Consider the following 12,700-nt stretch of genomic DNA (forward strand, 5'->3'; position numbering starts at 1 on the left):
GGGTTTTTAACGCAAATCTTCAAAATTAGCCGGCTTAGCTTACGGACGTAAAGACTCCTGAGAGAGATACAGAGACCTTTTGTCATACATACGTTTGCAGACAATGAGGAGAAAGAAAAAAACCCAGGAACAATAGTGAGAGAATCAGAGAGAGAGATGCAGAAAAAATGAAGACAGTGATAGAGAGACCCTTTGCGAAGGAGATGACAGAGCAGAGAGAGAGAGGGAGAGAGAGAGAGAGAGGTTGAAAAGCAGAGGGATGAGAGCTGTGCCTTTAATGCCCATCTGGCCCGGAGATGTAATAAAATTGACATATTGATTCCTTTGAATTTACGAATGCCTGTTTCATAAACTCCATTTCCAAAGCCGAGGCCTCTTTAGAGCCCTGTCATTTTCCCCCCAAATGGATCAATTATGTGCCCACGTAATCCTGTTACCTGAGAAACCCACGCATACTTCTCCCATTTGCGGCGCTTCACCGGGCGCACAGACTCGCATTATGTGCACATAAACAAACTCGAGGTTTTTTTTATTGTGTCTTCAACCACCCCCCCTCCTCTCTCCTCCTCATCACCCCCCTCCCTCCCCCTCTCCTCCTAATATTAGCGATTGTTTTCTCCCCCCCGGTGTCGTCGCACGAGTCTCTCCCGGAGGGTTTTAAAGGGAGGCTTTTCCTCCTGTTTTCTCTCTCTCTCTGTGGCTCCAAGTTGTTAGAAATCCCCTCTTTTGTACCTCGATAAACTTGCCATCTTACCGCCCGCTGCATCGACGCACAAACATCACATCATATCCTTCTTAAAAAGGGGGGGGGACAATATGTCGAATGCTTTTTGTACCCTCTTAAATCACAAACAAGAGCCAGTTGCGAGCTACAGGATGATATTCTTTGATAAATACACCGTCGTCCCCCAACTACACTTCAAGTAATAAACAATGTAGAGTTTGCAGCGCGACAGACAAGACGTTTCCTCCATCTGCTACAAGATAAATACTGCTCTGTGTCCCCCGGGTAGTGTATTAAAGCTTCCCAAAGGTCAAAAAAACTGAATCCTGGAGTACTAGAAGACACTTTAAGGGTAAAAGATCACCATAGTACCACTGTAAATGTCAATGTTGAGCCAGAAAAGACAGAAATGTGCCTTGAAACTGCACTACAGTTGAGAAAAATGTTAGAAAACGTTAAAATCAAGCTGATTATTTATTGGAAACAGGTCACACTCCACTTGTGAGACTTTTAGGAGTCAATATTTCTGCCTAAAATATCTTTCAGAAACCCTGCAGTTAACAGTTTCCAGTAGGAATCTACTTACTGCATCAGATTAATTGAGATTAAGTTGATTTAAAACAGGCAGAAATATTCTTTTTTTTTTTTTTTTTGTTGCGTTACACGGCGAGTCGACTCTCTCTGTATCAACTTGGATTTCCTCAGTGTTGCGGCTTATGATTCTGTGGAGTCTTTGAAATGGCCAGAAACATGCCTTGGCTGGGAGAAATAACCAGAAACAGAGCTGGAGAAACGTTCAGGAATGTGTCTTTGCTGTCACTGGTGCAGAAATGTGACGACAACTTAAAGAGTTTCTGACCCGTGCTGGCAGTACAGGGATGGCTCACATTCATAACCTGGGTGAAAACAGAGAAGTCAGTATGGCTAGCGCCTGGGCGGTAATAGCATAATAGGCGGCTACAAGTGGTCACGGGTCAAACCGGTGCGAGTGTAAATGTTGGAGCAATACAGCGGGCTGTCAGGTGGAACGGAAATGTATGAAGAGCGACAGCAACGCCGGCGCACGGGAGCTCTCACTGAGCCACTAGATATCTATTTTACTATCTCACATTGTTGTAAAACCAAGAGAGAGACAAAGAGGGAGGGAGAAAGAGGAGGGAGGAGGAGGAGGAGGAAGAGGGGGGTGGGGGGAGAAAGAGAAAAAAAAAAAAATCAGTCCTCGATCTTATTTTCCACACTCCGGCGAGCTACAAGCGGCTCAGTTACACTACACTTGCACCGAACAATCAGTCTGGCAAAGGTTCACAAAACGACGAAATACCTTGTCACTTACTGCCTGACCTGTTCAGCGGAGTGACTCGGAGGGAGGAGGAGGAGGAGGAGGGGGAGAAGAAGAAGAAGAAGAAGAAGAAGGAGGATGTAGAGGAGAAGACGAGGGGGGAAAAGTAAAATAATCATGAAGGAGGAAAGAGTTTGTTTGTTGCTTTAAAGTGACATTATTGGTTATTTCTCACTTTAATAGATAAATCTGTTATCTTTGGAGACGTTTAGAGTTTAAAATAAAAGTTTGTTTTCATCCAAATCCACTTTTCAAGGAGGAAGTAGGAGAGCCTCCAACCAAACAAAAAACATCTTCCATCAAGAGGAAGCTAAACATGCGTTTAACTAATGTTTACATGCACCTTTAATGTGGGAGAAGAAGAAGAAAAGGAAGCAACCACGACGATGTTTCCAGGATGAGGAAAAACTCCGCAGTTGCAAACAAGCGGCTTGGATGTCAAGTACAGGAGGAAAGAGGGGTGTAAAGTACATGATTTGTCACATAGTGACTACAAAGTTGCAGGAGCTTTGAGGCTGAGTGAGAGGAGCGATTGTTAAAAAGTGAAGAGGAGGAGGAGGAGGAGGGAGGGAGGGAGGGAGGGTGTCGGGCTTAACGGGCTGACAGGCGGCCGGGTTCTGCTCACTGGACTTAATCTAAAAGAAAAAGGCCCCAGTTATGATGAAAGGTCGACAGAGTATGTCTCAGCAAATTGGCTTTTCCCTTTTTTTTTTTTTTTTTTTAACCTCATGCTGGCTGATGCTTCAGCTCCACCGCCGTGGAAGCCTAATGACCTACGGCCTGCTAGCTCGCCACCACCACCTCCTCCCTCCTCTTCCTCCTCCTCCCCTCCCCTCCCCTCCCCACCTGTCCAACCAACCCTCCCCACTCGCTTCACAAACGCCAATTTCTGTGAAAACTTTGGCTGCTGCTGCTGCTGCTTGCTGGTGTCATCTCCATTGAAGTTTTTCCAAAATCAGCTTTGGTGTAAAAAAAAAAAAAATCAGGAAAAGGTCAACCATTAAACTAACTTTCATCCTTTTTTTTTTTTGTGTTCCCCGACGGCCACTTTACTTTCTGTCTGTTGGGCCGATAAATCACAGAAGAACAATTGAGAGAAGCATCTAAGACATTGAAGTTTTTTTTTTAGGTAAACAAGACGTATTAGAGAGATAGGTCATTGGGGGGGAATTCGGAGAGAGTTGTGACCCAGTTGCGCCCAAGTTGAGAAACATGATGGAATAGTTTGGCCGTGTCTCGTTCCAGGCCTGACATTTCTCCAAGGCCAACTATAATGATGGACAATGACAGGTAATTACTAGGGGGAGCGTACACGGAGAGCTCGAGATCAGCAGTATCTGTGATGTTTCTGGAAACTCTGAGCGCGGATGGTAGGACGTCGGCCAACATCCTGAGCAGCGGGTTCCGCTCCGATTGGAGTCCAATAGGGAAAAAACCACGCCACCGTATTTTTTTTTTGATGTTGTGTTTTTCCTAACTTGAATTGAAAAGTTTACAACCCGCCGTTTATATATGTGTGTGTGTGTGTGTGTGTGAGCTGGAGCTACCTGACCCTGAAAAGCTGCAACAACCCAATTCAATGAGGAAATAAATGCTTTTTTTTTTGGGAGGGGAGGAGGGGGGGGGGGGGGGGGGGGGGGGGAGTCACTGACCGACTCTGAGTGATTCATCGGTCGACTGACTGATGAAGCTTGCACCGATGTTCGGCCTTCGCTTCGGTCGCCGTTTCCTGCATCTTTTTCTTTACTTTCTCACAGATGTGTGGCTTTTCTCCAACAACAGCAGAAGACGCATCAGACAGCGCCAAAGTCATATGTATGTTTTTACACCTGGATAAACCTCCGCTTCCTAATGACTTACATGCATTTCCTTATTCCTCGTCTTGGCACTTGGCGAGTGCTTTTCCTGCCTGTTTTTATCTCTGTGAAGTGGAGGTGGGGGGGGGGGGGGAGGTGTGTGTGTATGTGTGTGATGCTCTTATATGTCATTATTTAGTCTTGGGTGTTTATTCTAGCTGTTGTTGGGGAGCGCAGATGACTCCCGAAAGCTACGCTAACGAAGACGGAATGCCAAATAGCTTAAATATTTTGCAAACAGTTTCACCTGCATGCTGTGGGAAAAGCAGGAATGTGGAGGGGATGGGGGGGGGGGGGGGGGGGGGGGGGGAGGAGGGAGGAGTCGGGTGTTGCAATCTCTCGTGTTGCACAGACTCCTCAGCGCTCTCTCTCTCTCTCTCCCCCTTTATAAATTACCTCATCAGTGACTGAAATTAACACCGATTCTTGCAGGCAATTTCTCAATTTCCAATGCTAATTAGCTTTTTCTCTTTACTTTTAAATTCTGTAGCACCTGTTTAGGGGGGAAGACATCTTAGGCAGTGCAGGCGCATTTAATCACAATTTTAATTAACCATCCCCGTAGATGTGAAAGAGAAGCAATTATAATGCAGATGAATGATGATTTTTCCACATTAAATTGTTTTGTTTCTTCGTTATGTTGATTGCATAAATACTGGCGCCGTTCAGTTTTTATCTACTGTAATTTTGTAATTGTTTTGCACGAAAAAAAAAAAAAAAAGCAGCAGAAAGAGGGTTTGGATAGACTAGTCTGTTGACAAATTATTTCATTTCGTTAACCCGTTAATCGCCAGAGCAGCAGCGGCGGCGGCGGCGTGAGGAGGATTTAGCAGGGAAAGTGTTCTTCTTCACCCCCTCGAAATAATTGTTGTCGCCCTCCCTGCTTGTCAATCATCTGGAGGGTTTTATGGGTTGTATCTCTTTTGACCTTAACAAACTATTTAACCAAATGAAAGTCATCCTCCTCTCTTTTCCTTCAGCCTCTCCTTTAACTACTGAGCATATATAGTTGCAAATGAAAGCACAGATGGGTGCTACTGGAATAGACTCATAATCTTTATGCGCTCGTGAAAATATCATTGGGTTCGATGACAGCGCCTTCGACTGCGTTTTTATTGCCCCTTGTTCTCTCAAAGTTCGCTTTTATGTTAATGTCAGAGCGACTGTTGCAGTAAAAACATAAACACGCCACTGTGGTGCGTTTCCTTTAAAATACCAGCTAACCTTCTTTAGCTTTTCATGGAGAGTTTGTCCAACGTTGAGCTTTCAACGTTGAGCGGAAGCGGTTGGTTTGGAGATGAAGTCTGGTTAAATTAAGAATCCGATCCATCAGGATTGAGAAGTTTTAGTACGAATCTGTTTGGAAACAGTTGAACTATCTGTGTTGTTTTTGAGTGGTGGTTCCTCTGTGGAAGATCACTGCAAAGGGCCTGCTATAGGGCAGGAAAAAAAAAAAAAAAACTCCCAGAATCCTCTTGTGTTCTGTCCTCCGCCCTCAGCCACCCCCAACAACACTCATTCTCTAATCCCACTGAGCACTGCTTTCAGTTTGCCCAAAGACCATGCAGGGGAACTCCAACGGACCAGACACACACACACTTTCCCTCTCTCTCTCTCTCTCTCTCTCACACACACACACACACACACTTCATATCTCTCTCTCTCTCTCTCTCCCGGTCACAGCGACACACACACACACTTTTACTGAGGAGGAGTTTTGCTGTCTAAAAACTGCTCCAGTCAAGTGTGGGGAGAGATGTTTTACTAAAGTTGTTAAAAGTTTTGAATTGGATAACTTCAAAAAAAAAAGTTGCAAAAAAGCTGAAGTTTTAATGCGGAACCTGTCAAAACCTTTTCAAAATAAAATGAGACGAGTGATTTAAAGAAAAAGCTGCACCTGGTTCAAAGATTTACAGGATTCCCAGGAAGTTTTGAGATGTATACAAAGAGTTTTACTCTGATTTAAGACGTCTGGGATTAGATAAAAATAAAACAAAACAACTTAACGCCTTGCTTGACATTTAATTTTGGAATTATGCTCTTTTTATTCCCTCCAAATGAGTATAAGACACAGAAGAGTGTTTATTTAGAAACTACAGCTTTGCCACTCTCTGCATCACTCCTCTGCATGCAAAGCTGCAGTTTTTTCTTTTCATGGATCTTCCTTAAATCATCGTAAGGTGAGTCTAAAAGGAAGAAGCTCCTCTTTGAATATTAGTGGCAATTGGCTGGAGGTAAACAGAGCATTAAATCCTGCAAAACTGTGGCAAGGCCAATATGGGCGCGGGACAATGGCTTGGCCCGGCATCTCCGAGCCTTTGTTCTCGGCTTAACAAAACTCTGCCGTCACACCGTTTTACCTCAATGCTGCCCTGTCGAAACGGCCATCAGCCCATCAGAGCACATGCAAAGCTGAGGACAGGGAGGGGAGGGAGGAGGAGGAGGAGGAGGAGGAGGAGGAGGAGAGGAGAGGAATAAGATGGGGTGAGGGGGGGAAAAGGGAGAAAATGTGAAGGTGGGGAGATTAAGACAGAAGGAGAGAAGAAGAAGAAAAGAAAGAAAGTGCAAGAAATAAGAAGCAGAGGAAGATTAAAGAGAGGGAAAGGTGATATAGAAGTGAGGAAAGAGAGAGACCGGAGTGTCAGAATCCTCTGAGGCCGTCTGAGGGGCGAATATTTGCGAACGGACGGTCGGATGGGGAAGAAGAAATGAATAAAAACACAATCACGCTCTCCACACTCAGCCTTAATAAGAATATATATGGCAGCTGTAAGGATGGGTGAGGAGGTAGAGTGGAGGGATGGAGGATGGAGGGTAGGGGGGGGATGGCGGTGGCGGCGTTTTGAGCTTTGTGACGTGGCGGCGACAGAACTGGAGCAGCGAGATTCACTAAAAGTTTCATCACAAAGTCCTTATCTGCCGCTTCTCTCTGAGGGCCACGGCGAGGTTCAGGGAAGAAGAAGAAGAAGAAGAAAAAAAAAAAGGAGAAAAGAAAGAAACTCAACGCACATCTGCGTCTGCTGTGACCTGTCTGTCTGCCAATTAGCGTGTGTGTGTGGTGCATGTGTACATCTGTGTGTGATATATACAGGACTGCGTGTGTGTGCGGTTTTGTGTTTTTTCGTGTATGCATATTTATGTGTGCGCACGTCCAAATATGCCTGTCCAGATGCAAGCGTATGCGTGTGTAAAGGCACGTTTTTGTGTGCGACACTGTGTGTGTCCGTGTCCGTGTGTGTGTGTGTGTGTGTGTGTGTGTGCAGATGTGCACTTGCCTGGCGAACATGTGTGACTGTTTGCAAGTGTCAGCCATTTCAAATCAATGGCACATAAACGCTCTCTCGTAATCCCGCCCCCCCCTCCCACCCTCCCACCCCCACCCTCTAGAAAAATAAAAAAAAAAAAGGCTCGCAAAACATGAGGCAAACTCCAAAATGAAAGCTTTATAAATCCTTTAACTCACTTTTTCCCCAGCTGTTAATTAATATTCATGATAATTTTCTAATAAAAGACACTTTGGCTGGTCGTAATTTTTTTTTTCTTCTGGTAAGCAGAAACTTGCACGTCATTGCTCGCTCACTCGCTCGCTAGTATGAAAGAATATGTGGGAATTTTTTTTGGCAGTCCGGAGCTCCAAATAGCAAACATGGTCAACAAATCCACAGATGTTGGCAGTGAAATGAAAAAGAAAAATCTAAAATATCAGTTTTATTCCCACAAACATGAATTCGCTCTATCTGGAAAAAAAAAAAAACACAGCACACAGCATCTGCTCCACTTCAATTAGTGTTGATTTTAAACTGACTTATTAGCACTTAACCCCAAAACTTGACCTTATGATCACCATCTTGGATGTTGTTCAGCCTCCCCTCTTTCTCTCTCCCTCACTGTCAGGTTCTGGCCTGCCAATTTCCACTTGAAGCTTGACTGGGCCTGATTTGATGCAAACTACCTCGGGGTGAGGTGGGGAGTCGGGTAAGGGAAGGGAGGAGGGGGGGGGGGGGGTAAGAAGAGTAAGGGGGGGTACTGAAACTGATGAACAGTTATGTCAAGTCGATTTCGCACCATCGGGGAAAGGTAACCTCTCCGTCGGGGAGGAGACGGCGGGGGTGGAGAAGGAAATAAAGGTAACAAAAAGAAAAAGGCAGGAAAAGACAAGGTTAGCGGAGTGGAGGGTGCTAGGGGAAGAAGGTGGGGTTTAAAGGAGAGGGAGGGGAGGGAAAAGGAGGGGGGGGGGCTGGCGGAGGGGGCGTGTAATCGCACCAGGGTGCAACCACCCTCCACTGCTTCACATCACCTCCTTCTGCTTACCGCCCCGCGCAAAACACTAACTGTCAGTGCGAGTACTAATTGCAGATGTGCCAGTCTGCCATCATAATAAAATCAGAGGCAGGGCGGACATTAAGCATGGCTGGCTCATTTGTGAGACTGCTGAAAAGGTAGCATAAATGAATATTTCATTACCTTAATTACTAAGGAATACTCCTTTCCGCCAGTCGTGGAATGAGTGTTGCTGTAACTAATTATGAAAAGTAATAACATTAGGGATACTGTGATTGCCAGTTTATAAGGCGGCGTCTGCTTGCTGTTGAGGTATAAACCATGTTGGGAAACATACGGCGAGGAGCGGAAGGAAGGAAGCGAGGGCTCGGTCTTGATCAAACCCACACATCTGCAAAAAAAAAAAGTAAAAAAAAAAAAAAGTGGGTTTGCAGGGATGAATGGAGCACTGATTATTTACCCAGGGATGCTCGTGCATGTCTGAAATTGCAAAGTGGAGGTTTTAACAGGTATCAAGGGGCTAAAAGGTTGTGAAACTCACTCACTGTGTAAATGACAGCTTTTTGGCAACACACACACACACACACACGGTGTGTGGAGCTCTCTCTAATACATTTCAATGAATGCAAACACTGAATATGAAAGGACACATGCACTACTACAGCTACCTGGACCGCAAAGTGCAATTTGACAAATCCTTTACCACGCAGACCCCTGAAGTACCTGCACGTCCAAAAAAAAAAGAAAAAAAAAAGAAAAGCAAGGCTACAGCAAAGCCGCCGCGAGCTGCACATTTGCATCACTTCATCATCCCTCAGAGTCTTTGATGTCAGACACACGGCTCAATACCTTTGTCCGTTATTCACCTCTGCAGCCCGTGGGCACGTCCCATGCCCAGCTGTAATGTATGACCACTGATAAGGTCGTCAGGAGAAGAAGAAGGGGGGGGGGGTGAGAAAAAAGGCAGAGTACAAGGTCTGCTTTGATGGCCATGCTAATTCCAATACCCCTAAGTAGTAAGAATAACAAAGTGGTGGGAAATTTATCTCAGGAATGCCGGAGCAAGACGGCCGAGCGATAAGGAAGTAGCTTCCCTTGGGTGGGGGAGAAGTAATTAGAGTGGGCTGACTGGTTAGATGACTGACTGGCTGGGCTGGTGGGATGGATGGAAGTAGAGAGAGGTGCTGGGGAGAGGGGGGGGGGGGGGGGGGGGGGAATGGGCTGCAGGGCCACACGTTAAAAAAAAAAAGTTAGAAAGTCAGAAAGATCCAACTAAACCGACAATACATCTGGCGTCGGGAAACCGAAATTTCACGAAAAATATGTCAGTGTCGACTTCTGGCTAAACTTAAAATAGATCTCCCCTCTGGATATTCATGCGAAAAAGTTTTATAATACAGAAATGAACGGAAAAAAAAAAAAAAAATGAAAACAAAAGACAACCCTCAGGCCCCCCTTGAGTCATAAAGCCTTGACCTAAACCAGAGACCGGGGCCGCATCTCAGGCGAGTCTGAGCTGGAAGTCTCTATATCTGACCCGATCTTAGTCATCTCCCACAAGGTTTCTAGGTCAGGAAATACCCATCGTACCCTCTGCAAGCCAGTCTTCACAGCAAGCCGCAACCAAATTCAGCCATAACTCAGGTCCCCATCTGTCATGTTTAGGCCAAAACTACAACCGCAACCGCACACGAACCACACTTTTATCACCTCATCATGACTTCCAAAAAAAAAAAAAAAAAAAAAAAGCGGATAATGATAAAAAAAAATTTACATTTATCCTCCAAAGAAGCGTCTCATCCAAAAACCAAAAAAACTTGACTTTTGCTTTGTCGCCCTAAACCAGAACTAAAACCACAACCACAGAGAGAGAGAGAGAGATCGTCCCTGTCAAACTCACAACATCCACTATGAATTAAAACACACGCTCGACCACCTTGCCCCCCCCCCAAAAAAACAACCTAAACTGCAGCCACGGCGAGAGAGAGAGAGAGAGAGCTCCTCTCCTCTCTGTTCTAGCCTTGCCCGCCCGCCCCACCACCACCACCACCCGTTTGTCCTGCGTGTCAGAAAGGCTGAGGACAGGCCTGTCGGTGTGATTATCCCCCCGCTACCTGAGGAGGTGTTTGTTTGACATTCGCGTTTGACAGCGGCGGGACACGAGGCGTTCAGGGGAGGGGGCTCCCACTCCAGTCAGAACCCATTAACACGTGAATTCACCTCTCAAGAGTTTTTTAAACAGGGTCGACTTTGCTACACATGTCCACTGACTGCACCACAGATGACATTTAAAGAGGAAGATGTGCAACCCCTCCTCCCTCCTCCTCCTCCCTCCCTCCCCCTTCCTCCTTGTGTTTTATCTCTCCTTGACTCACTCTCGCCAAAGGTTAAATGTATATCTGAATAACAAGGAAAGCCATGTGTAATTTCTGACCATTTCCTCTTTTTTTTTTTTTGCGCCGCAACCTCCGGTTAAGAAGGTGCTTGATCAACCCCCGAGATGAAAGCGTGGAAGTGGGTGAAATTTCTGCAACCGCAAAATGACCTAATTTCGTTAATCTCACTTGGCAATCGGCTGCAATTAAATTGAGATAACGCATCTGAATTTACTTCCACGCGAGCACAAACGAAAGCAGACAAGTCCTCGTTAAAATAAAGTGAAATAGGAAAAAAAAAAAAAAAAAAAAAGGTAACGAGTGGGGTTGCACATAGGTGGCGGAAAAGCAGGGCACCTTCTGAATAATGAAGCGTAGTAGCAAAGCGAGCCCCTGATCAAATAGCATGTTCTATTATGCCGTATTAAAGGTAGGACAGTGTGCTGCAAAATGTGTAGAGTCGTATGTGGAAAAAAGGGCCTAGATTTCCAGATGTCACCATGCCTTAATCTGGCGATCTGTTATTGATTGTTCCACGCAGCCGTGACCTTGCCAGAAGAGCTCTTCCACCCGACAATCAAACATACATCAAAGAGTGTGTGTGTGTGTGTGTGTGTTTCCCTAAATGTGTGTGTCTGTGTGTATGTGTGCACATGTGGCAGCGATGCCGGCGCTTGCAGATCAGCGATGCCGACATCAAGAGCAGAAAACTGGAGGCTGCTTTCAACACTTGTTTGCACAAAGGTGTCATCTCTGAAGCAGCTGCCGCAAAAAAGAAGAAGAAGAAGAAGAAAAAAGAAGGGGGGGGGGAGAAAAATCATTTTAATGGGAAATTGAGGTGATTACTTTTTTTTTCTTCTCTTTTTTCCTCAGAAACGTCATGAAGCCTTGCTTTTCAGTTGACAGCAGTGATAAGTCACACACACACACACACACACACAGAGAGAGAGAGAGAGAGCAGGAATGCATTCTCACACGAGCTCGAAACCAGCTGTGATGTGTTTGTTCTTTTGATTTAATCTGTATTTGTTCCTTTGTTGCTCTATTAAGACGCACTCCTGTTTGTTAAAAGCGCTCTGTAAATAGATTCGACTTGACAGGTCCGCTCCCTGTTGCGATCGATATTACAGGACTGCAAGAGAACATGACGAATACGTGCAGTTTATACGGGGGGAAAAAAAGGTGCAAAAATATCTTTTCTATGAGAGAAAATCTGCACCGTTGCAAGAGGTAGAAGCATGCACAGATACGCCATTGTTAGGAAATAAAAAGAAAGGGTTTTTTTTTTTTTTTTTTTAAAGTTGTTGCCATTTAATTATGAAATCCGAATGTTAGTTTACACCTGCTCAGCAACCTGTCGTTTGTGGCACCCGAGACTCCCTCGCAAATGGGAAAAAAAAAAAAAAAGTTGATGCGTTGGAAAAAAAAATGTCGAAAAATCACAGGCGAGACGCGACGACGCAACAACTGAATAAGTGCAAACAGCAGGACGAGACGGAACGGATGGGCCAAATAAAGACTTTGCATTTTCACTTGAGAAAGACTCAAATGAGGCATGATATTTCAGAAAATGCATTTTTTCCCTCCTCCTCTTCCTCCTCCTCCTCCTCCTCCTCCTCCTACGCGATGCATAAAACATGCCGGCTTAGGGTAAAGAGTGTACACACGTAAATGAAAAAAGTCCAAATGCATGCAATTATTTGCCGGACCACTGAAGTTTCAATTTCTGTGTTTGCTTTTTTTTTTTTTTTTTGTCAAAATCGCAGGGAGTGAAAAGGAGAAAACAAGAGGAAAACAAGAGGATGAGAGGAAGATACACACACACACACACACAGAGAGAGAGAGAGAGAAAAAGGAGAAAACAAGCAAGAAGGCATGAAATAAAGTCAGGGAAGCAGGAGAAAGACATCTGACTGCAACTTTACTTAGACTAGCGTGTCGCAGAACAGGCGTACATCACTGTAAAAAAGAAGGAGGAGGAGGAGGAGGTGAGGTGGGGGGGGTGGGTGGGTAGTTGATACGACCTGTCAAACCCTGAGAAAAAGCAAAAAAAAAAAAAAGAGGAAAGGATGGAGGGAAGGGCTCGACAGGCAGAACGCCGCTGCCAGAAACACCTTTAAGTCTG

The 12,700-nt window shown here is 45.1% G+C and overlaps 1 protein-coding gene across 13 annotated transcripts in view; it reads right to left on the minus strand.

Annotated features, from left to right (window-relative positions):
• Positions 1–12,700, minus strand: part of zeb2b (zinc finger E-box binding homeobox 2b) — a 464,098-nt gene that overhangs the window by 69,285 nt on the left and 382,113 nt on the right. The gene's annotated exons all lie outside the window — the stretch shown is intronic.

The sequence above is a fragment of the Thunnus albacares genome, chromosome 24 (genome assembly GCF_914725855.1).
Source record: "Thunnus albacares chromosome 24, fThuAlb1.1, whole genome shotgun sequence".
Classification (NCBI taxonomy): Eukaryota; Metazoa; Chordata; class Actinopteri; order Scombriformes; family Scombridae; genus Thunnus; species Thunnus albacares.